Genomic DNA, 27,478 nt, shown 5'->3' with positions numbered 1-27,478 from the left:
GGGGGAAGAAGACACAACAATCACAAAAATTCCTTGAACTTTTTAAGTCAAGTGAACAGATACGATGGGGGGTGGGAGAGGAGGGGGTGGAGAGGAACAGGTAAAGAGGCATGAAAATCAACTACAATGTATATTGAGAAGTAAGATAAAACAAACAAACAAACAAACAAAAAACAGACCTGACCTGATTTGGCTCATGAGCTGTGGTTTGTCATCCTCTGCTGTAGATCTGTGATGAGCTGCCACCGAAACATAGGCTTCATGTGGCCATCCAACCTTGTAACATACTTACAATCTAATTTCAAGATGAAATATTAGAAAGGCCCATTTGGATAGCTACCCCTCAAATATGGCTGGATATTATTGTTTTAGTGGAAGAACTAATGGTCTCATTGGTATTCTTTTACTTTATAAAGTGAATAATCCAAGTTAGAACCCAATAAAAGGCCTTTACATTTCAAATAAGTGGGAAAAAGTATCTCATAAACATTTAAAAATTTTCCTGAATTGGCTATCATTAAAAAATAAAAGTTACTGGCCACTGCCCTAGAACTATTTCTGTTCTCCCCAAGTCAACCAGCATGTTCTCAGTCCTATTCCCCTCAGGGCCCTGCCAGGTGACTGTCTAATCCAGTTATAAAGTGTTAATGGTTCCCACCTTCCATAAAGTTTACAATCCAAAGCTGACTTTTGAAGGTGCTAGTCTTGACACAAGTTTGTTGGTCTGTACAACTTCCATCTCCAAATGTATAGAACAATTCAGTTCACATGAATAACCACTGGAACCTGGTGAACCTCTGAAGATGAACTGTTACAATGAGCAAATGTGAGCAATGTGTTTAATTTATGAAAATATTAGATATATTAAAAATGTAGAGAAAAATATAATGAACACCTAAGTACCTACCACCTGGCTTAATAAATAAAATATTAGAGATACAGTTAAAGCCCTTTGTATACCTCTCCCTTATCTCATTTTCCTCCCTTTCTTCCTACAGGCAACCTCTATCTTGAAGATGGTTGTGTCCTTTCTTTGTACTTCTACTGTATATGAATATATACATATGAATGTATGCCTAAATATACAGTATTGCTTCGCATGTTGTTAATCTTTGTATCAATGTTATGATACTGTAAGTACATTTTCAAGTTAAATCCATAGTTGATGCATGTACTTCATTTGAACTGTCATTGTAGTCTTTCATTGTAAGAATGTGCCTCACTTTATTTATCCATTCTCCCATTGATGATTTCCTAGGTTGATTCCAATTTTACACTATTTCAAACAACACTGCAATGAACATTCTAGTTCTAGACTGAACTAGAGGTTGAATGCTTTTTTGCTGAGATCCTCCACCAATGTTCATGGAACCCCCACTCTATATGAGTGGCACATGTGAGAATACAAAGTCCTCTTCTGGAGTACCTTATGACCAAAATGCTAAAAGATCTTTAGAATTCTCTTATCTCATTGTGGTTGGGCAAACATTTTTGAACTAAACCAAAGTGACCAAGCCAGGAGAAGCTGGAGGGACAAGGTCATGGTTACCTTCTCTTTTGATTCTCTGTTCAGTATCTTGGTCTCTGAGAATGAAAGCAAAATATTCTTCTTTGGCCACAGACTCTTCTTGCCTGGCCTGATGGATCTGCATGCATCAGTGATGTAGGGAAGCTTAAGCAGTCAATAAGAATCAGGTTCAATGTCATTCCATCAAACATCACATGTGGAAAGAGACTTTCAGATGGTGGAGTCAAACTCATGCTGCCTTGCAGCGCACAGGCAAAACGTAACCAAATAACTAGCCAACCCCTGGATTTCCAAGTCGGTCTCCAGGGAACTGCTATTGCTTTATGGTAGAGCTGGACCAAAGAACATGTGATATTTATGAGTGTTTACTTAGGAGGACTCACTATAAGTCAGTGAAAAACTTGACAGTTTGGACATTAATGTGGACTGGCTTTTATTTTCCTGAACATTTCCTAAAGATTTTCTGTTGCTGACTGTGTTCACATTTGCCCCTTTTATAGATCTGCTCCTAGAGACTGTCAATTGTCTAGACCTGCCAGAAATAGGGACAAAAGGTTTTGAAGCATCAGTGGATATTATCATTTAGGTCACATTATAAGGAAGGTACGTTCAACCATTTTGCCTCCCCACTATTAATTACATCCTTTATCTCAAAAGTGTCTGATACCACTCCACTGTCCTTAAGAACCCAAGGAACCAATGCAATTCTGTTATCTACAGATGGCAAATACACATTGTGGCTGGTCTGAAAAAACTACAGTTTAAATTCTTTCAGGAACGTTTGCTTTCTTAGATTAAGTCCCTTACTGCTGTCACATAATTTCTCTGTGAACTCCCCTTAGGGATATAGCCTAAAGCCTAGTAGTGAGCCCAAAGTTAATAACTCTTATGTCCCATTCCACACATGAAATCTGTTTTCCCCCTCCACACTCAAGTACTTTTTCAGGGAAAGTCTGAATAAAATATAACAACATTAGGCTGTTTCTACGTGATACTAAATCAGGAGTTAATTAGAATAATTTTTTTTTTTAATTATCACAATCATATGAAAAAACATGGTCAAATAAATTTTTTTGGATCTCAGTCAATAATTTCTAAAACTGTAATATTTATTACCACTAGCAAATGCAAAATGAAAGCTGGCAAACAGACTAACTTTAAATTTTTTAAAAAATATTTATGTATTTGCTTTAACATGTATTAGAAAAATACAACTATTATATCAGACCTATTATTTCAGAAATTATTGCTCAGGACAAGGCCACATTTTTTAAATTGACAAAAATTGTATATATTCATGGTTTACAACATGATGTTTTGAAATATGTATATATTGTGCAATGGCTAAATCAAGCTAGTTAACATATCTCACATACTTATCTTTTTTTGTGGTGAGAACACTTAAAATCTACTCTAAGCAGTTTTCAAGTATAAAATACATTGTTATTAACTATAGTTACTATGTTGTACAGTAGATATCTTGCGAGGCTACTTTTTTAAAATGTGAGTCAATTGGATGAAAACATTAAATGAATAATAGGACAGGTGATTTATGCATCTAGCAAAAATAGTAAAGGTGATATGAAAATAAGTGTTGTTTAGAAAACAGAGTTAAGTAAATGTTTTTGTTTCCTTCCTAGGATTCTGAAGAAATAGTCTAGGGGTTCAAAAAGTAATTTGAATATTATTCAAAAATATTTGTAAACAACTCTAGATTTTTAACTGAAGAAAATGAAACTGAAAACAATGCATACAATAAAAATGTGATATATGCTAAATTTAACACATTGAAGACCAACAGTGCATTAGCTTGAGCTGTTCAGTAGATTCACTTTTGCACAGAACTCAAATTTCACTTGCCTTTCAGTTTCATCAAAGAATATACTGTACTTCTACGGCATGCTATTGAATGAGGGAATAAAATCAATTAGCATTTGCAAATACTTATCTGTGTAGTTAGAAAAATCTTACTACCATGCAGCCAAAACAAATTACAGATGAAGGGATACAATTGCATCATAACTCCTGATTCTAAATGTTTGTGTTTATCAAAACAGTCATATTTGTGAATTTTTCTTTATAAATAAATATGTATAAGGGTTATCAAATAAATTTATGTTAGTAAACTACTGCTATGTATCTCTTTTATATATTGAGGTCCTGTATAGAACTTTACTTGAAAAGGAGGCCTCATTAATGAACAGATTTGAAAACCATTGGTGGAGATGAAGCAGCCAGTTGAAATACTAAATTTTTCACTACCATGATATATTGAGATTTTATGTAGAATGAGAGAGAAGGAGATTCTGCATAATAAGAGCTAACAGTTATTTAGCACTTCTTAAATCAGATAGGTGCAGTTATGTTGCAGCAATAAATAACTCCGAAATTTCAGTTGTGAAACACAAAGGTTTATTTTTCACTCATGCTCCATGTCTATCATGGCTTGGTTGAGCCTCTGTTCCATACTATCTTCACTCAAGAACCCAAGCTAATAGATCAACCTCTACCAGGAACATTGCAGTTACATAGCAGAGAAAAAACGAAATATAACATTCCAGACCCTGGCTCTTAAAGCGTCTGCCTGAATACAACACATGTCATTTTTACTCATACTATATTGGCCAAGCCAAGTCCCATGTCCATGCCTGCATTCAACAGGGCAGGGATATGTAACCATTCTATAGGAAGGGGCACTAAAAGAAAGGGCACAGAATATAAGTAAACAGTTCTACAGTCTGCCATACTTATTATGTGCCAGGTCTTTTTAATTTATGCCTCACAACAAACTGATAGGGTAGTTACTATAATTACCCCATTCTGCAGGTGAGGAAATGGAGGCTCAGAGTTTAAATAATTTACTGACGGTCACACAGATGGATAGGAACCAAGCAGTGATTTAGAACCCAGCCAGCCTGACCCTGGAGCCTGTGCCCTTAAGCCCATTCTATAGTGATTAAATTGGGCTTCTCATCAAACTGACCAGTATTGCTCTTCAGCCCTAATCCATAGTGGATATTTTAAATAGGTTATGCAATTATACCTACAGCTATGACTCCACAGGAGCCTTTAATATAATTCCATACTCTATTTAATATATTAATGTATGAATTCCACAAAGACAACAGTTCCAGTCATCTTCAAACACGAAAATCAAACACATTTAAAATAGTGACAGTTCATTGCAGCTCAGTTTTTTTGTTACCAAAAAAAGATACCTCTGTATAAAGGTTACTGCCAGCCTTAGAATTAAGCACAGCATGTAGTGTAATTTCCTCTTCCCTAGGATAAAAATAAGCCACCAATCTAGGATTGTGGGAAGATGGTGGACTAGAGGAACCCAGGATGCGTTCCTCTGGCAGAAGACCAGAACAGGCCCATTGCTACCACTGCCGCACTCACTGGTGAAATTGTCGGGACCCAGGACTGTTGCCCGCCTTCCCACAGTGAGTTTTGCCCTGTGCCCACACTGCTGTTGCCTGCAGTGGGACTCCAGCCACTGCTGCTGTCAGTAATCACCACATCAGCGATGTAGCACTGACCAGACCAGCCATGAACAGGACCCCTGCCCACACTGCCTCACCAGCATGTGGGACCCCCCTTGTAGTTGTGTGCAGCCAAATTGGCTGGGTGCACAAATCCCCACCACCACTACCTCTAGTGTACTCCCAAGGCTGTCCACACCACCACTGCACCAGCCAACCCTGGTTGTGCACAGGATATCCTGCCCAGGTGGATGCACCAGCCAGCCCCCCGCCATGGCCTCCTGCAACATGGCTGCCACCACCACCATCACACCTGCCAGACCGGCCAAGCAAGATCCACGCCCATGCTGCTGCATCTGCCAGACTGGCCTGTGGGCAGGAGCCCCTACCAATTCTTTTTTTTTTTTTTTTTTTGCTATAGAAATTTTTTTTAAATTTTATTTTGTAGATATACATTGTGGCTGATTATTGCTCCCCATCACCAAAGCCTCCCTCCCTTATCCCTCCCCCCCTCCCCCCAACAATGTCCTTTCTGTTTGCTTGTCGTATCAACTTCAAGTAATTGTGGTTGTTATATCTTCTCCCCCCCCCCCGGTTTGTGTGTGTGTGTGTGTGTGTGTGTGTGTGTGTGAATTTATATATTAATTTTTAGCTCCCACCAATAAGTGAGAACATGTGGTATTTTTCTTTCTGTGCCTGACTTGTTTCACTTAATATAATTCTCTCAAGGTCCATCCATGTTGTTGCAAATGGCAGCATTTCATTCGTTTTTATAGCTGAGTAGTATTCCATTGTGTAGATGTACCACATTTTCCGTATCCACTCATCTGATGATGGACATTTGGGCTGGTTCCAAATCTTGGCTATTGTAAAGAGTGCTGCGATGAACATTGGGGAACAGGTATACCTTCGACTTGATGATTTCCATTCCTCTGGGTATATTCCCAACAGTGGGATAGCTGGGTCGTATGGTAGATCTAACTGCAATTCTTTGAGGAACCTCCATACCATTTTCCATAGAGGCTGCACCATTTTGCAGTCCCACCAACAATGTATGAGAGTTCCTTTTTCTCCGCAACCTCGCCAGCATTTATCGTTCAGAGTCTTTTGGATTTTAGCCATCCTAACTGGGGTTAGATGGTATCTCAATGTGGTTTTCATTTGCATTTCCCAGATGCTGAGTACTGTTGAGCATTTTTTCATATGTCTGTTGGCCATTTCAACCCACACACTTACTTCCATCTGATCTTTGACAAAGGCACCAAGCCTATTCACTGGGGAAGGGACTGCCTCTTCAGCAAATGGTGCTGGGATAACTGGATATCCATATGCAGGAGAATGAAACTAGATCCATACCTCTCACCGTATACTAAAATCAACTCAAAATGGATTAAGGATTTAAATATACACCCTGAAACAATAAAACTTCTTAAAGAAAACATAGGAGAAACACTTCAGGAAATAGGACTGGGCACAGACTTCATGAATACGACCCCAAAAGCACGGGCAACCAAAGGAAAAATAAACAAATGGGATTATATCAAACTAAAAAGCTTCTGCACAGCAAAAGAAACAATTAACAGAGTTAAAAGACAACGAACAGAGTGGGAGAAAATATTTGCAAAATATACATCTGACAAAGGATTAATATCCAGAATATATAAGGAACTCAAACAACTGTACAAGAAGAAAACAAGCAACCCAATTAAAAAATGGGCAAAAGAGCTAAGTAGGCATTTCTCTAAGGAAGATATACAAATGCCCTACCAATTCTGAAGTAGTAGCCAACCTAGCTGGGTATGGGACCCCAGCTGCTATCGCTTGCAGCATGGGTCCTGCCAGCAGCCATATACACTGCCACAACTGTCGCTGCACAAGCCAGACTGGCCATGAGCAGGACCCACCACTGCCACCACACATGGACAAAAGAAGAGTCATAAATGGAACCACCAGAAAGAGGTAAGCCAGTACAGACCCTTGCTCCAGTGGCCCAGCCCACAGGGGGAATTATACCCCATGTGCAGTGTACACAGCTGCTTTTACCCAGGGAGAAACACTCATAGAGAAACTAGAGAGTACAGAAACTCAGGATAGCCAAACAGTGTACAGAAGAAAATTCCCAGCCACCACCAACCCATCCCCCAGCCAAGGAAAGCAGAGACCCAGGAAAAGCCTTGGCCTATAGGAACAAGGAAAGAGAAACTTTGCCCAGGGTCACCTATTCAAGCCAAGGAGATTCAATATACTCCAGTGTGCCCATCAGGGCCACGGGACACTAGCTAGGGAACCAACAAGTTCACCTAGTGTTACCCACCCCAGCCAAAAAGTGAAGGTACACAGGCACTTTGTCCAGGACCTCAGGAGCTTACCCACATCCTTGATATACCAACACAGTGTTACTAACCTCAGCAAGAAATCACTAAGTGCCCCACTGCTTATACCACAGAGGGGCTCACACACTATTCCGACACTGAATACAGCAAAAGTACCCACGCAGAGACTACACTACTGTGTCTGCCCAGAACCAGTACTAAAACACCCTACCCAACAGTCAATATAAAACACATCTACAGGAGGAAGTCTCTCTCCTCAAAGCCCACTCCAGAGTAATAGAAGAAGCAACTGCTCTACTGGATGACTAGACATCAATGTAGAGAGATTAGAAATTTTAAAAAAAAAGAAATATGACATCATCAAAGGAATACAATAATTTTCAAGTACCAGACCCCATAGAGCAGGAAACTGTTGAAATGTCTGAAAAGGAATTACAAGTAAAAAATCTTAAAGAAACTCAGTGAGATACAAGAAGACTCAGTTAGGCAACACAATGAAACAAGAAAAACAATCCAGGACTTGAAGGAAGAAATTTGCAAAGAGATAAATACCATTAAAAAAAAGAATGTAGCAGAACTCCTAGAACTGAAAGACTCATTCAATGAAATAAAAACTACAACTGAGAGCATGAGCAGCAGGCTAGAACAATCGGAAGAAAGAATTTTGGATTTCGAAGACAGTCTTTTTTAAATAACCCAAGCAGACAAAAAGAAAGAAGGAAAGAAAAAAGAATTAAAAAGGAAGAAAACCTAAGAGAGCCAGCAGGCCACCTTAAGCGCAGAAACATTCGAATCATGGGTGTTCCAGAGCAGAGGGGAATAAGAGAGGAAAAGGGATTGAAAACATATTCGATGAAGCAATAGTGAAAAACTTCCCAGGTATTCACAGAGATATGGACTTCTGAATCCAGGAGTCTCAAAGATCCCCAAACAGATTCAATCCAAAAAAGGTCCTCTTCAAGACACAATATAGTCAAACTGGCAAATTAAAGACAAAGAGAGAATCCTAAAAACACCAAGAGAAAAGCATTAAGTCACCTATAAGGGACTCCCCAGCAGACTACCGTGGACTTCTCAACAGAAACTCTAGGCCAAAAGAGATTAGGATGATATATTCAAAGTACTAAAAGGAAAAAAGTGCCAGACAAGAATACTATACCTTCAGCAGATAGCCGGCAAGGCTATCCTTCAGAAATGAAGGGGAAATAGTGTATTTCCCAGACAAACAAAAACTGTGGGAGTTCACGAACACACAACCAGCACTACCAGAAATCATTAGAGGAGTCCTGCACCTGTAACCCCAAAAAAGATAGTCAACACAATGAATACACGAGAAAAAATAAACACCACTGGTAGAGCAGATATACAAATGAGAAAGAGAAAGAAACTAAACATACCACCTCAAAAAACCAATGAACACCGAAGACAATAAAAGGTGAAGAAAGGAACAAAAGATACTTAAATCAACCATATGAAAAGTAATTAAATGTCAGGAGTAAGACAATACCTTTCAATAACAATCCTAAATGTATATGGATTAAATTCCCCCACTCAAAAGACATACACTGGCTGACTGGATTAAAAAGCTAGACCCAACTATATACTGTCTACAAGAGGTTCACCTCACCCAAAAAGACACACACAGACTAAAAGTAAAGGGATGGACAAAGATATACCACACAAATGGAAACCAAAAAATGAGCAGGAGTAGCTATTCTTATATCAGATAAAATAAACTTTAAACCAAAAACCATAAAAAGAGACAAATAAGACCATTATATAATGATAAAGGGATCTATTCAGTAAGAAGACATAACAATCATAAATATATAGGCACCCAAACTGGAGCACACAGGTATATAAAGCAAACACAATTAGAACTAAAGAAAAAGATAGACCCCAATATGATAATAGATGGGGAACTGAACTTCCCTCTCTCAGCATTGGACAGATCATCTAGGCAACAAATCAACAGAAAAACAGGATTTAAACTATACTTTAAACCAACAGGACTTGGCAGATATCTGCAGAACATTTCATCCAACAACTACAGTATATATATTCTTTTCATCAGCACATGGAACGTTCTCTGGGACAGACCACATGTTGTGTCACAAATCAAGTCTCAACAAATTTTTAAAAATTTAAATCATTTCAACTATATTTTCTGACCACAATGGATTAAAACTAGAAATCAATAACAAGTGAAACTCTGGAAAATATACAAACACATGGAAATTAAACAACATGCTCCTGAATGACCTATGGCTCTAAGAAGAAATTAAAAAGGAAATCAAAAAATTTCTTGAAACTAATGAAATTAGGGACACATCATACCAAAACCTGTGGAATACTGCAAAAAGCAGTATTAAGAGGGAAGTTTATTGCAAAAAGCACTTCCATCAAAAAAATAGAAAAATTTCAAACAAACAACCTAACACTACACCTCAAAGCTCTAGAAAAACAAGAATGATCCAACCCCAAAATTAGTAAGGAGAAAGAATTAAGATCAGAGCAGATCTGAATGAAATAGAAACCCATAAATGATACAAAAGATCAATGAAGCAAAAAGTTGGTTTTTTGAAAAGATAAACAAAATAGACAAACCATTAGCTAGGCTAACTGAAAAAAGAAGACACAACACCCAAATAACAAAATCAGAAATGAAAGAAGAAACATTACAACTGACACCACAGACATTAAAAGAATCATTAGAGACTATTATAAACAACTATATGCCAACAAATCTGGAAACCTGGAGGAAATGGATAAATTTTGGGACACATACAAACTACAAAGACTGAACCAGGAAGAAATAGAAAACCTGAACAGACAAATAACAAGCAACAAGATTGAAGCAGTAATCAGCAGTCTCCCAAGAAAGAAAAGCCCAAGACCAGATGGCTTTACTACTGAATTCTAACAAACATTTAAAGGGGAATTAATACCAGTTTTCTTCAAACTATTCCAAAAAATTGAAACAAAGTTCATTCTCTCAAACTCATTCTATTAGGCCGGTATCACCCTGATACCAAAACCAGAAAAAGATACAACAGAAAAAGAAAACTAGAGGCAAATATCTTTTATGAACATAGATGCAAAAATCCTCAACAAAATATTAGCAACACATCAAAAAAATTATACACTATAATCAAGTGGGATTCTATCCTAGAGATGCAAGGATGGTTCAGCATACACAAGTCAATATATTAACAAAATCAAGGAAAAAGCCGTATGATTATCTGAATAGATGCAGAAAAGTCATTTGGGAAATTTCAACATCCCTTCATGATAAAGATTCTCAGCAAATTAGGTATAGAAGGAAAGTATCTCAACACAATAAAAGCCATATATGACAAACCCACTGTCAATATCATCCTGAATGGAACAGGAGCAAGGCAAGGATGCCCACTCTCTCCACTCCTTTTTAACATAGTATTGGAAGTACTAGCCAGAGCAACCAGGCAAGAGAAAGAAATAAAGGGCATACAGATTGGAAAAGGCAAAGTCAAACTGTCCCTGTTTGCAGATGACATGATCCTATTGCAGATAATAGAAAACCTAAAGATTCTCCATAAAACTCTTAGAGCTGATAAACAATTCCATAAAGTTGCAGGATACAAAGTCAACATGCAAAAATCAGTAGTGTTTTTATATTCCAGTAATGAACTAGCAGGAAAAGAAATCAAGAAAGCAAGCCCATTTACAATAGTCACCAAAAAAAAAAAAGAAAGAAAAGAAAAGAAAAGAAATACCTAGGAATGAATTTAACCAAGGAGACAAAAGATCTCTACAATGAGAACTACAAATCATTGCTGAAAAAAATTAAAGAGGACAAAAAGATGGAAGTGCATTCCATGCTCTTAGTTTAGAATAATTAACTTTGTGAAAATGTCCATACTACCCATACAAGTTCAATGCAATCCCCATCAAAATACCAATGGTGTTCTTCACAGAAACTGAAAAAACAATCCTAACATTCACATGGAACAACAAAAGATCCCAAATAGCAAAAAAATGTAAAGCGAGAGACATAACACTACCTGATTTCAGAATACACTACAAAGCTACAGTAACCAAAACGGTGTGGTATTGGCATAAAAACAGACACACAGATCAATGGAACAGAATAGAGAACCCAGAAGTCAACCCACATATTTACAGCCAACTAATCTTCAACAATGGCAACAAGGACAAACATTGGGGAAAAGACTGCCTCTTCAATAAGTGGTGCTGGGAAAACTAGACATTGATATGTAGAAGAATGAAACTAGATCTGTACCTTTTGCCATATACCAAAATAAACTCAAAATGGATTAAAGACTTAAATAAAATACCTGAATTTATAAAACTACTGAAAGAAAACATAGGGGAAACACTTCAGGATGTAGGACCTAGCAAAGACCAGAATAAGACTCCAAAAGAACAGGCAACAAAAGAAAAAATAAACAAAAGGAAATATATCAAACTAAAAAGTTTCTGCACAACAAAAGAAACAACAGAGTGAAAAGACAACCTACAGAATGGGAGAAAATATCTGCAAACTCTGCACCCAACAAGGGATTAATATTCAGAATATACAAAGAACTCAAAAACTTAACAGTAAGAAGACAAGTAACCTGATTAAAAAATGGGCAAAGGAACTGAATAAACATTTCTCAAAGGAAGATATACAAATGGCCAACAGACACACGAAAAAATGATCAACATCACTAAGCTTCAGGGAAAATGCAAATCAAAACCATATCGAGATATCATCTCACCTCAGTTAGACTGGCTATTATCAAAAAGACAGAGAATAACAAATGCTGACAAGGATGTGGAGAAAAGGGAACTCTTCTATGCTGCTGGTGGAACTTAAAAGTAGTGGAGCCATTATGGAAAACAGTATGGAGTTTCCTCAAACAACTACAGAGAGAACTGTCATACGATCCAGCCATCCCACTACTGGGTATATATATCCAAAGGAATGGAAATCATTATGTTGAAGGGACACCTGCACTCCCATGTTTATTGCAGCTGTATTTTCAATAGCCAAGAGTCGGAACCAACCTAAATGTCCATCGACAGATTAGTGGATAAGGAAAATGTGGTATATATACACAGTGGAATAGTACTCAGCAGTAAAAAAGAATGAAATTCTGCCATTCGCAGCAACATGAATGAGTTTGGAGAAAATTACGTTGAGTGAAATAAGCCAGGCACAGAAAGAGAAATACCACATGTCCTCACTCATAAGTGAAAGCAAATAAATAAATAAGTGAAAAGAAAGAAAAAGAACAATCACAATAATACGCTGAAGTTTCAAAAAAAGAGAAGAGAACTGTGACTGTGATTACTAGAGATAGGAGTGGGAGGGAGGTTGCTGAGAAATTGGCTAAGGGTAACAAAGATTAATTACATTTTATAAACATGAATATACTAATTACCCTGATTTGATCATCACATATTATACACAGGTATTGATATTCAAATCTGTACTCCACAAATATGTGTAATTATGTTTCAAAATAAAACTGTCAAAAAAAAAAAATAAGCCAACAAGGGCTTAGGCTCACCTAAGCCCACTTTCAGGGTGTTCCCTAACTTATACTCAAGAAAAGAGGGAACTTGAAGCAAAGAGGCTCATTGGGCAGACTCTGACTAAGAGAGAACCTATGAGCCTTAGGATAATAGGATCCCTGTTGTTGTGAACAATACCACTAATATTACAGCTTCTAAGTGGAGCCGGCACCTTGGTTTTTGTATAGACGTGATGCACCTAAGGGCCAAAGTCAGTCAAGAAACAAACCACTAATTGGGCTGGAATTTCCTCAGTGCAGAAGGCAGCTGGAGTTGTGAAATTGAGGACCACTAACAAACTGGGGTGATAAATCCTTGTCTATAGTTGGACCAAATGCACAGGTTAAAGTCCAGAGGCAAATTCCTATGAATATATTCCATGGCCATAGTGGCAATCTCTGGACCTCTCCTACCTCATTTTCTAATATTCATGTCTTTGCTTGTAACATTTATAAGTTTTTAAGCAGGTAAGTGAGTAGGGAAAAATATGTTTTTAAATATAAAATATGGGAAATGACTCAGTTGAGCATTACCTGTGCTTTAACACATTTTGTCCACACAATGACCCCATGAGTAAGATGCTCATACTTAACCTGATTTTATAAATAAAGAAACTAAAACTTAAGGAGCTATGGTAACTTATTCGTGCTCCAAGAGGGCAGAGACTATACTTTTTTCTCAATTTCCAGCACCTCACTCAGTGTCTGACACATAGTTGATGCTCAAGGAATAGTTGAGTGAATGAATGAGCAAGCAATTGATTCCTTTCACACTATGTACAAGTCATTGGTCCTACCCCCATTATGCCCTCAATCATCTCATCCTTCACCATTCAGACTAGGCCACCTGACCTTTACCAAGGCTTGGGGTGGGGTGGCAGTGGAGGGAAGGCTGTTGCTTAGCCAATCAAATTCAAATTTTTGTTCCCACATTTGCTTCCAAGAGTAAACAAAGTAATGCAATATTGATGAAGGCAGCTCTTGGGGAAAACGTTTTTCCACCACGTGCCTCATATGTTTCCAAACACAGTCTCCAGAAGCCCCATTTTTTTTTTCTAATGTAATTTGCACTCTCCATCTAAACAAGACAGTTTGAAAAGGGCACCATTCTGTATTAAAGATTTTGGTCTTGATTTCCAGCCATCAATGGAATTAACCACATTTTGGCATTGGAGAGGTTGCATTTCTGATTCTCTCTGCAATCTTATAAAGGCAGAAGAGGAAAGCAGGGTGCCAGGGAGAAGGCATCAGCTTGGTGTCTGTGGCATAACCACTCAGGAAATTCCATTCTCTGAAAAATTCACATCTCCTTCCTATAGGTCCTATGGCTGGGGCCCACAACTAGGGACAGAGGCCACACAGGGCTCTCCCTTTAGCCCCTTCCCCTACCCTCATCAAAAGCAGAAAGGTGCTGATGGCCAGATATCCAAGGGGACTAGGACGTTGTCTACTAGAATAGCTTTTCCTGAAGATTTTTTTTTTTTTTTCTTTTTCGTGACCGGCACTCAGCCAGTGAGTGTACCGGCCATTCCTATATAGGATCCTATATAGGATCCGAACCCGCGGCCGCTGGGAGCATTGCTGCGCTCCCAGTGCAGCACCCTCCCGAGTGCGCCACAGGCTCGGCCCTGCTTTTCCTGAAGATTTTAAGGATAAGAGGAACTTTCCTCTGTGTAGGCTAAATCCTGAGCACACAAGCTCTTACTTTGCCATTTTAAAATGGTGGGTTTTGAGAGGTTGAGCTTAGAACGACTGCATTGCCAAAGTCTCCCACGAAGGCAGTAGTGTTTAACAATTTCTTAGCTATAAAACACTTTGCAAAAATGAAACTCAATATATAAAATAGATAAGAAGTGTAGCTACCCTGGATAAAGTAGGGGAGGGGACCTAGACCTCTGACAATTTTTTCTCTCTTTATCAGCCTCTGAAGACTCTCCATGAATCCAGGCAGGTGCAGGTCATAATTCAAAGGGTATTGCCCTTGAGTGTAAGGTCCAAGACACTGGAGTGTTACCTGTCTGGCTCACCAGCCTCTGTATCCCAGACCTGTATTCAAAGTCTGGCACATAAGAAGAGCATCATAGTCAAGCATCAAATGAATTAGGTGTGCTAGTGATTTGTGGCAGTTGCTGTTCATTAAGTGATTTGTCCTCATGTGATGTGTGTGCCTCTGTATGTGCATTGAAAGAAAAAGGCACCAAAAGCTGAGGATTGGAGTACATTGAAGCTGAGATGAGTGGGCAAGTTTTTGATGGTGAGGGAGCCTGCAACAGTTGGATTGTGAAGAGGAGCTGAATGGTGAATGGCTCAGCAGGCTGCCAGCTCCAGCAGATATGCAGGCCAAGCAGGTTCCTTTGCTCATTCATTTGTTAAACAGTTATTGAGTGCCTGTCATGTGTCAGGCTAGCTCTTAAGAGACAAAAATTACTAAAACACAGTCCCTGCTCTCAAGGGGCTTATGATCGGGTGCAGGAGACAGATAAGAAAACAAAGCAGGCCAATAAATAGTGTCATGACTATAAACATTTTTAAACTATTAAACTAATGTATCTTTTATTCCCTGAAAGTTTTGATGTGCTAGGTTTCAACGAATTTGTAGGTTTCCACTCTTTAAGGGCAGGTGGGTACCAGCAAGAGATTTCTAACCTTTGACTGTCAGATTACATGGGTTTTTAGTCTATAGATGAGGTTTTTTTAAACATAGGATCCAATGTTAAGCAAAGTACACAAAGAACAAAGTTCATCTTAATTTTCACTAATATCTCACCAGAAATTAGCATTTATGTTCATTATAAATGTAGGCAACTGTATTGGTCCTTTTCTGTTGCTTATAACAAAATACCTGGAACTGGGTAATTTATAAGAAAACAAAATTTATTGCCTACAGTTTCAGAGGCTGGGAAGTCCAAAGTCCAGGGAGCACATCTGGTGAGGTTCTTGTCCTCATGGTGACAACAGTGACCCAGGGGTCTCACATGGCAGAAAATGGTGGAACAGAGAGAGAGAACTTCTCATGTGCTCTTCTCTTAAAGCCCTCAGAATCATACCCTGACCAGCATTGTTAGTCCATTCACTACTGCACGGTCCTACAATCTAATCACCTCTTCAAGGGCCCACCTTTCAATTGCCATAATAGGATTTCCCACCCTCTTTACACTGTCACAGAGGGCACTAAGTTTTGGGGGGGGGGAACATTCAACACAAGGCAGCAACAAGCCACAAAAATATTAGCCATATCTGTGATTTTTGTCACCAATAGAAATCAGAGACATTTTCATATCAAATTAATATTGCTATATCTATTTCAAAATGTTATTTATCCTCGTCATTACTTCAAGATTATGATGGTGACTAGACCTGCCACTAGATCTTATCATTTAATGCATGAATGAAGCATAGATATTATACTATTATGAATTTGTTTTTATATTTTCACAGCTATATTTCAATATAACTGGCTTCCTTTACAATCCTATGTAGGAGAAGGGGTCTATAGGTATCATTAGATTGCTAAAGAGGGCTACTAGGTAAAAAAATGGTTAAGAATCCTTGTTTGTTAGACAATAGTTTTAAGAGTGAAGTTTTAACAAAGAAGAAAAGAATTTTCACTGATCCTCTCTACTCCTTCAAACTCTGGATTTTCTGAATGCCTGATACAGGATTTTACTACCCAAAACATCCTTTATATATTCAAAGCAAAGTATGGGGTTTTGCTATAAGCCAGGAGTCAAGAGAAATCAGTCTAGGATGTACAAGAAGTTTCCACCTGCCTAGGGAGTAAAGATTACTTCTGAGACTGGGGAGGTGAAACTGTGGAAAAAAGAAGAGAAGGAGAGGGACAAGTGGAGAGATACAAGAGGGGCCAGGTAGAAACCACATAAGCAGTGAGGCATGTTCCTCACCTGGAAAAGACCGTGAAGATGTGAAGCCCCCTTGGGGAAGACTTGTATTGATCTTGGCATTCATGTGGTAGGACAGTAATAGGGTAGGGAGGTACCTAACTGTGTAGGCCTCATGTAGCACTCCTATTTTTTCATAGCCTGCATCTGGCATGCAGAAAATCCAGAGTTTGAAGAAGTATAGAGGATCATTGGGCCACCTGAAGATCGGGTTTGGAATGAAGAGGTAGCAAAATCAGGGGGCTTTGCAGCCAGAAACAAATAGCTAAGACTATGTATTTCAACAACTGATATAACCAATGAAGTCCCTAATAGACCAGAGGGACCCCACTACACATCACCCTTCACAGGGGTGTAAGGATTGTTCCAGACCAGCCATTTCAGAGCAGAGAATAGTGAGCACCCAGACGAATGAGCATGGAACCATTCTCCCCAACCCTACTACCCCAAGACACCATATTTTGTAAGAGAAAGGGAAATGAATTTAAAACATGCAAGATTCAACATTTATCCAAAGAGGCACCTTCTTTCAATTGGCACAGTGAATTGTGTGTCTGCACTCCCTCCCCTCTCCCCAGAAGGGTGGGAAGTTCCTGAGGTAGTTTAATTCAATTCTAGAGAACATTTTTGCACATCTGAGTTGTTGGGTATACATTCCAACCCTGCTGTAGGTCTTTTTTTGTTGCTATGATATAGAAGTCAGTTCAGAGTCAAGAGGAAGACCAAAGGAGAAGTGTTCAGAGGGTGTGGGTGGTGAGATATGTGTATCAGGAAAGGCTGCACTGAGGAGGGAATGCTTGAGCTGTGCCTTGAAAGATGAATCTATTTTCTGGAGACAGACACTTCACTTGCAAAGTCAACCTTCTTGGTCAAGAAAGTAACAGTTCACATGCTGTCTTAGTCCATTTTCTGTTGCTATTACAGAATACCTTAGACTGGGCAATTTATAAATAATAGAAGTTTATTTGGCTCATGGTTCTGGAGGCTGGGAAGTCCAAAAGCATGGTGCCAGCATCTGGCAAGGGTCTTCATGCTGCATCATCCCATGGCAGAAGGGCAAACGAGTGTGAAAGACACAGAGAAGAAAGAGGCTTTGCTCCCATGATAATGAACCCACTCCCACAATAACAGCTTTAATACATTCATGAGGGTAATGCATTCTTTACCTAGTCACCTCTTAAAGGTCCCACCCCTTAACACTGTCACAATGACAACCAAATTTCAACATGAGTTTTGGAGGGGATATTCAAACCATAGCACATGGTGTGTTTTGAAGGGTACCAAGAAGAACCTCTAGTACCCTCAAAATGGCACCCAAAACACCATCATTCAAGATCTATTCTTTTCGTCTTAAATGGTTTCTAGACCAGTTCTTTTCAGACTATTATATGCACTTGAATTGTTTGCAGATCTTGTTAAGCTGACAATTCTGACTCAGTAGGTCTGGGGTGGGACCTGAGATTCTGCATTTCTGACAAGCTCTCAGAGGATGCTGGTGCTGCTGGTTCATAAATCACACTTTGAGTAGCAAGCTACTAGAGTACCTCAATATATGTAGTTAATAATAGCTTATATTTACTGTGTCCCTATTACGTGGTGGTTATTGTACAAAGCCCTTCAAACACTATCACCTCATTTGATCCTCATGATAACCTTATTAGGAAATTGAGAACTTTCAATAACCAAATTCAGAGAATTTCAGTAATTTTCCCAAGGTCAGTGCTGTGAAGTAGCTGAGATTGAATACAGGCTGCCACATCTTGGATCCTAACTCTTGGCTATTATACTCTATTGCCTCCCAGAAGGGGTAACAACTTAAGATGACAGTTTTAGTTTTGTTTTGGTGTTTGCTTTTTCTTTTTTAAAGAAGCTGGACCTTTCTACAGCTGCCACTCTGTATAGCACATACAAATATAATTGATCTATTTAGCAGAGCTGGGAAACCCAAAGCCCACTTACTCAGCTACCCTACTCATCTCCCATAGCAGCTTCAAAAGCACCATCTTAGACCCCAGGGGCTCTGAGATACTCAGTTTACAGTCTAGTGCTTTGAGATGTTATGAGTTACCTTATAGAAAGATCAGTGGATAGTTCATTGAGAGTAAACTCAGTGTTGGGATGCAGGCTTAATCAGGGGTGCTGAAAACAGGGCACCAGAAGGAGAGATGGGAGGTTACAAACAAAGCCACATCCCTCTTTGCTCAGAGCTCATACTATCCTGGGTAGTGTCTTCCCTGAAGCTTGTCTCAGTTTGACTGGTTTCTCTCCCTTTCTTCCCACTATTGGTTTGTACCCCTGCTCCCAATAGCAGAAATGGCCTTGTAGTTTGCTCCTCTTCTCAGACCCAAAGCCCTGGCACCTGGGGCTATGCCCTCCTGTGGCAGACTTTTAGAGTATCTAGTCTCATGGTGTTAAAACTTTGCTCTGTTGAATCGGGAGCTCCTCCAGACCCTTCAGCCACACTACTGGGTGGGATGAGGGTAAGGAGAAAGAGAAGGGGAGGTTAGCAGGGACAAGTGACTCATCCATCACAGAAGCAGAAAACCTGAGAGCCTAAGGAATTGGGAGTTCCAACTGCTGATTTTTGTTCCTGATATAGGCCATTGTGATATGGGCATTCTGAGTCCTCCTCTGCTAACTGAGGCCTAACTAATGCTGCATCTCTTATTTTCTGATGTGGGCTGTAGAATGCTTCCCACTACTTGCCTGACCTTGGCCAGAATCTGTCCTTCTGGAGTCAAGGAAGACTTTATGCCCTGAGTCACGACAAATTCTGGAAATAGACACTGGATAACCATTTGCAATTAATTTCAACCTAGCGTTGTCTCTGATCATGCTCTAGTGTCTTCCATTCAGCTATCTGCCCAAATGTCATGTCCTCAGAGAAGCCTTCCCTGACCACCCTATCTAAAGAAGCGCTCTCATACCCTGCTTTGTTTTCTTCATAGCACTTATCACTGCCTGGTTTTAAATTATGTATTTATTGTTTCTCTCCCCACTAAAATGTAAGCTCCAGGTTACTATAATCTCCTGCAGAACCTAAACTATTGCCTGGGACATAATGGATGTTCAATAAATGTTTCTTCAATGAATGTATGGACGAATTAATGAATTAATCCAATTTACACTTAATAACAGACTTATTTATTAGATCTGTGGAGCTTCTCTTTTCACAGGAGGGTACATAATGTGAACTTGCACATTCCCTGGAATATGGTAATAGCTCAATAATTAACTGAATGAGAGAGAGAGATGGCTATGGGGAGTGATACTTGGTGCAGAATAATGATTTTTGCTATTTGTGGGGGGCACCCATCCCAGGAGGGTAAAATATCAAACTCAGAACCATTTAAAAAGCACTGAAGCACTTTTGATATTACAAATAGAGTTCAAATTTAAAAGTATTTACAAATTTAAAAAACTGCAAAGGGGAAAGTGAAAAAGGAAGATTGTTTTTACCATACAAACTACAAAAGGGACATGAGCTTTTTGTTTATCAAAAAATCAGCATGAACTATAACGGTTGCGGGCAACACTGGGCTGACAGTCTCTAGGGGTACCTTTCACTTGAAAATTCTGATTCTACGCCCGAGCACATCCCATGGCATGTGATTCAGCTGTGCAGTATCTCTTTCTTAAGGAGGGCCTCTCACGAAAGAAAATGCTGCTCAAATTGTTTTCCCCGTTGTAAAAAAAGCCATGGAAATTACCAAACCACAACTGAACTGTGGTCAAAGCAGTCCTGGAGGAGCATTAGCAAGAGTGTGCCATAAAACAGAGGCACCCTTTTTTTCCCTTCCCCATGCTGATCACATCATTTTCCAAGACAATGGCAACTATCCACCGGGTGTTTAATTTATGCAAATCCATAGCAACTCATAGGTAGAACTGACACAGCAGGGGGCTGCAGAAGGCAGACCTTGATGTTCTAATTGAGATTCTGTCCCCGGATGGCTGTGGAGAATGTGAAATACCTCATATACAATCTGGGCTAATTCATTAGTGTCCAAACCTGCCGCCAGGTGAGATGGGGCAGACACTGGCAGGCTTTCACTTTTTTAAGTGACAGTTTAAAATTACAGAAATAATACCTGCTCATTGAGAAAAAAAAATGAATAGAATATAAATAAGCCAGGTTATTAAAATGACCAAGAATTCAGGGATAGCTATTGTTTATATATTGATATTCCAGACATTTCTCCAAGCATATATATACATATATTTTTCAAAACTAAAAATTATAGTGTACTTTTTTTCACTTAGCAATATATTGTAAAGATTCTTCCTTGTCAAGACATGTAGGTCTAAATTATCAGTAGATGGTTTCCAGGATTTTATTATATAAACATAGTTGTAGTGAACATACTTGCAACCGAATATGTAATTATTTATTTAGAATAATTATCTAAAAGTGGGATTGCGGAGTCAAAGGGTATGTACATTTTAAGATTTATGATATTATCTCTTCTCTGACAACAATTGGTATTATCATATGATAGTAACAATTATTATTATTACTACTATTCTATGAGCAGCAAGTACTAATTGAGATCTTACTATATGCCAGACACTGTTCTAGACACTTCGTTCAAATTACCCCATTTAATCCTCAGCACAATTCTATGTGATAGGGGAAACTGAGGTAGAGACATTAAGTAACTTGATTAAAGTTACACAGCCAGCAAGTGGCAGAGTACTCATAAAGACAGTAGCCTATAATCATAACTACCACACTGCCGTTGTCAATTTAATAAAGTAAGCAATCAACTTTAAGCTTTTAAGTTCTAGCCCACAGCCTGAATTATAGGTATTTCCCAATGTTTTCCAAATTTGTCCTCTCACGGGCATCTCTCATCTTTTGTTTATCAAAGCAAGTACCTTATCCAAGAAGTCTGACACAGATTTCTTAGCCTAAAAAGACAAAATACCAAATGTAAAAAGGTTAATTTTTTTTTTAAAGTGCAATTGAAAACCATTCTAAAGAAAAGCCAGTGCTTCTGCTTTGGTACCAGTGCCAACTGCAGATGACAATCGAGTGGAAGTGCATTCTCATTTGTACAATGTTTCTTTTATTTACCCAAAAAATCCTCCATGACACCAAGACTCCTGTGAACCTCTCAGCTAATTTTACACTCACTTTTTAATTGCAAATGTTTGTAAGCAGGTGTCACTGGGAATTCACTAGTGTTGATGTGATCCCATTTCCTGTAGCTTTTACCCCTGGGGTACTGTCTGCCTATGGGTACTATTTTCCCTTCCACTTTTACCACTGAAGTGGCTTGAACTTCAGCTCTGTTCAAAACAGCAGAGAAACTAAGCATGCTTTACTTGGATTTGCATCCTGGTTTCACAAATAGAAGTCATGTGACCTTGACTAAGTTACTTAGCCTCTCTACGGCTTATTTACTTCATTTATAAGATGAAGGTGATAAAACGGCTCCTAGTTCACTTGGATTTTGTAAGATGAAATGGGAAAATGGGTGTAAAACACTTAAAATGTGAGTTATCATTAGAAAGTTGGTGTTGCCTATTTGTCAAGAGCATAAACTTTTTTTTAAAATATAGGATTCCATTTATTTATTTATTTTTTAAATTTTAACATTGTTGATTGTACATACCTCTGGGGTACAGAGTTGAATACCATTACCTGTGTGCAATACGTGATGCTCAAATCAGGATAATTAGTTATTCAACATTATACAATGTAATCGTTTTTTGTGGCCATTTACCAATTCCTCCCTTACCTTCCCTTCCACACCCCCTTTCCTACCTCTGATAACTTCAGTTCTGTCCTCTCTTTTTGAAAGTTCAACATATTATCGTGATTGTTGCTTCTTTCTTTCTTTCTTTCATCTGTTTAGTTTTTAGCTCCCACTTATGAATGAGTACATGCGGTATTTCTCTTTCTGTGCCTGGCTAATTTCACTGAACATGATTTTCTCTAAGTTCATCCTTGTTGCTGCAAATGGCAGTATTTCGTTATGTTTCATGGCAGAGTAGCATTCCATTGTAGATATATACCACATTTTCCTTATCCAGTCATCCAACAATGCGCGTTTAGGTTGATTCCAACTCTTGGCCATTGTAAATAGAGCTGCGATAAACATGGGAGTGCAGGTATCCCTTCTACATGATGATTTCCATTCCTTTGGATAGATATACTCAGCAATGGAATTGCTGGACCATATGGCAGTTCTATCTATAGTTGTTTAAGAAAACTCCATAGTGTTTTCCATAATGGCTGCACTAATTTACAGTCCCACCAACAGTGTAGAAGTGTTCCATTCTCTGCATCTTCACTAGCATTTTTTATTCTCTGTCTTTTTGATATTAGCCAGTCTAATTGGGGTGAGATTGATACCTCAGTGTGGTTTTGACTTGCATTTCCCTGATGTTGAGTGATGTTGAGAATTTTTTCACATATCTGTTGGCCATTTGTATATTCCTTTGAGAAATGCCTATTTAGCCTCTTTGCCCATTTTCTAATCTGGTGGTTGGGTTTTTTTACTGTTAAGTTGTTTGAGTTTCTTGTGTATTAGGGATATTAATTCTTCATCGGATGCATAGTTTGCAAATATTTCTCCCACACTGTAGGTTGTCTTTTCATCAAGAGCACAAACTTTGGGGTCAAACTTCTAGATTCAAATCTTGGTCCTGACACTTTTCAGTTGTGTGAACTTGGGCAATTTATCATCTTTGCCTCAATTTCCCCATCTGAAATATGAGGTCCATACCTCATAAGATTTGTATGAAGATTCAATGAGTTAACTTATGTAAAGTGCTCAGAAGAATGCCTGACACATAGTAGATGTTGGCTATTAATACCATTGCTATTATTATTATTAGAGCACTGCAAGGCCTACATTAAAGGAACTTATAGAATGTCGGTGAGGATGTGGAAAAACTAGAACCTTCATACATTGCTGATGGGAGTGTAAATTGGTGCAATCACTGTAGAAAAACAGTTTGTTGCTTCTTCAATAAGTTAAGCATAGAATTACCGTAGGACCCAGAAATTTCCCTCCTAAGTATATACCCCAAATAATTGAAAACAGGTATTCAAAAGAAAACCTGTACACAAATGTTCACAATAGCATTATTTACAATAGGTAAAAGCAACCCAAATGTTCACCACCTGATGAAAATAAAAACAAAATGTGACATATCTGTAAGTTGGAATTATACTTGGCCATAAAAAGGAATGAAGTAAATTTGCAGCTACAACATGAATAAACCTTGAGACATTGTTCAGGTAAAAGAAGCCAGTAATGAAATATCATATATTGCATGATTCCATTTATGTGAAATGTGCAGAACAGGCAATCCACAGAGACAGCAAATAGTCTTAGTGGTTTCCTGGGTCCGGAACAGAGAGGGAGGGAGAGCATGAATGGAGAATGACTGCTAATGTTTATGCATTTTCTTTTTGGGGTGATGAAAGTGTTCCAAAATTAGATTGTGGTGTTGGTGTACAACTCTATGAATACACTAAATAAAACCATTGGATTATATACTTAAAATGGATGAATTTTATGGTGTGTGTCTTATACCTCAATATAGTTAGGATTTTTTAGAGGCTTATGTATATGAGAGAAGGATGAAGTTCTCACCATAACATGTTGCCAGCAGTTTTGGTCAAATGTGATGGGGTTTTTTTTGTGGTCCTAACAAGATAATGCTCAAATCAAAGATCAGTCCCTCTCAAGAGCAGTGTTAACCAGCTTGTGCCATGGCCCTCTGCGATCTTTGTCACCAAGTAATCTGTTTTGAATCTTACTGCAGCCATGGGAATGCTCATTGTCCTGTGGTCTACTGTACTCAAGAAAATTTCATGTTGTAAATTAACCATGATGGAGAGCAAGAACCTTGTCTCTCTTATTATCCATAGTATCCAAAGTGCCTGTCTGGCACGTAGCACATGCTCAATAAATACATGATGAAGGAATAAATTGATAGATGAATAGACAGGCAGCATGAGTTGTGGCAAGAATTTGTAGCCAGAAGAACTTGGATTCAAATCTCATCTCCACTACTTACCAGATATGCAACATCCAGCAAATCATTTACATTCTCTCCAGCTCAATTTCTTGTAAATTGGGGAAAATAGTACCTCTTCTATAGTCAGTAAGGTTTATTATTATTATTATTATTATTATTATTATTATTATTATTAATTTATTTATTTATTAAGAATATTCATGAGATACATAGCTAATTGTCCCCCCTCCTGCCCATGATGTGAGGGCCAGATTCATACTGAGGGCATACCCATTACCAGTAATTACTTTTGTACACCATGTCCCCTCTCAATTATCCCCTAACCTCCTTCCCCATCCCCCTCTCCCCTCCACTCCTATTTGTAGCCCTAGGAATATACCCTCCCTCTGTTAGACCATAGCACTACTGTGGTCTTTCTTTCCTTCTTTCCTTTCTCTCTTAGCTCCCACATATGAGTGAGCACATGCAGTATTTATGCCTCTGTGCTTTGCTTATTTCACTCAACATAAGTTTCTCCAGGTTCATCCATATTGTTGCAAATGGGAGTATTTCATTCTTTTTTATGGCAGAGTAGTATTCCGTGGTGTATATATACCACAGTTTCCTTATCCAGTCGTACATTGGTGGACACTTAGGTTGTAGTAAGTTTTAACTGAGATAATACATGCTATGGAATAACTCAACAAATGTTGGTTTCCTTCCCTTTTCTTCCACCAATTGGAGAAGCCCTGGGGAAATGGGGAGTTCCGTACTGATAAATAGCTTTGTGTTAAGTCCTGAGGTGGCAATGAACATGAACATTGACACTTTCGTAAGCACAAACTTAATGTCATGTGATATCTGTCCTCAATCGTGAAAGCTGGCAGTGAAATTTGAGCCCATAAAATGCCAGAATTGGGAGGGCTGTCAGTAAGAGGTCATCTAGTCCAAGCACTATACTTGATAGAGAATCTTCAAATGCCACAACATTAGTGGGCCATTTGGAGACTTTGGCTTAATAAAAAAAGAAATAGCTAGCGAGGTGTATGGCAGACATCTGGGGGACCACCAGTGAGAAATTCCAGGAGTGATTCATTGTCCTCACCCCTGAAAAAGTTTCTATGGTATCTGACAGCTTAATCATCATGTGTGTTTTTATACAGGGTGAGGCAAAGGTCACTGTACAAGAGAGAACCACTAGAGGAACAGGTGTTGATCTTCAATCTTCTAAATATATTAGTTAAAGTAGAATGTCTGCAGCGGGAAAAAACAGTCAGCATATCTATATAGAGTCCTGCTTACACTTCAATTTTAAGGACCAATCTTAATTTCTTCATTAAATTTTGTGCCTTGTTTTCATATGAAGGAACTATCTAAATTTGGCTCCCTGGTGTCCAGTGAAAAGTGGTATACAACTAAAATAGACAAATAATGTCTTCATTTATGAGGATCCTAAACCGAGAACCAAACTGTTAGTTAATGAACAATATAATTATCTAATTTGGAAAGTAAATAAAGGATAATTAATTTGCTAACTTGTTTTCCATAATTGATAACTTCAAGTGTAACTGATATTGCTATTTTTATTATATGGAGAAAGTGTATGTCACAGATTCTGTCTCTTTATTTATAAAATGCATAGAAGCATCAAGAGTGATATTAGAAACCAAAAAGGAAAAACAACACTAGGAGGCAGTAGAGCCTAATGGTTAAGAGCACAGGCTTGTTTTCCATTCAAGATCAAAGCCTAGTCTGATGTAGGAAGTAACCCACCATCTTATCATCACACACACACACACACACACACACACACACACACCTCACACATTTCAGATGTACAGAAATGGCTGATATTTAAAATGGAAATGTACAGTTGAGCTTGAAAGCAAGAAAGGACATCTCCAGGTGCAAGAAAGGAAGAAAATACTACAAATGGTAATTGGGACTTGAAGACTTGTGACTCAAAGAGATAAGTGGACCAGATATAGTTCTTAGGGTCTGGAATTTTAATGCTTAAAAGAGGATAGGAGTCAGGGCTGCAAGTTCTGTATGACAGAGAATTAGACCTGATATACTTGGGGAGGAGAGAGAAGAGAAAGAGTATTTCCTTTGAAAAAAATATAATCACTGGCATGCAGACAGTAGTGATGTGGTCCCTGCTCCAAGACATAGGTGGAAACAAAGTCAATCTAAAAAATCAATGGCTCCCAATACATCAGCCAGTCTTATTGGCCACCATACTTACTGTATGATGCTTAAATGATAAGACATGAAATGAGAAGAAAAGAAGCAAAGGGAAAAAACTGGTAACCAGAAAACAAAAAAATAACATTTCAATAATCTCAATAAATGTAAATGGGTTAAAAACACCTTTCTGAAGATAGAGACACTCAGATTAGATATGAAAAGTTCAGCTATATGTTGTCCAAAAGAACCATACCGGGGGGTTTCAAGATGGCGGCGGCTGCGGCGGCTGGCGCGGAGTAGCTGAGGTGGAAAAGGTGGCCACTGGGCCTCAGGCAGCCGGGAAACTTGTGGACCTTCCTCTGGCCATCTCTTAAGGGAGGACTGCTGCTGCTGGCCGGTCGTGGGGGCTCAACGCCACTTTGCCCCCGGCAGGAGAGGCTGCCTCATTTACAGGCAACAGCTTTGAAGTGTGGAGCAGGAAAAGAACTGATTCTTAGCTGCAAAAGCG

Source organism: Cynocephalus volans, chromosome X (assembly GCF_027409185.1).
Source record: "Cynocephalus volans isolate mCynVol1 chromosome X, mCynVol1.pri, whole genome shotgun sequence".
Classification (NCBI taxonomy): domain Eukaryota; kingdom Metazoa; phylum Chordata; class Mammalia; order Dermoptera; family Cynocephalidae; genus Cynocephalus; species Cynocephalus volans.
This window is presented reverse-complemented; position numbering follows the sequence as displayed.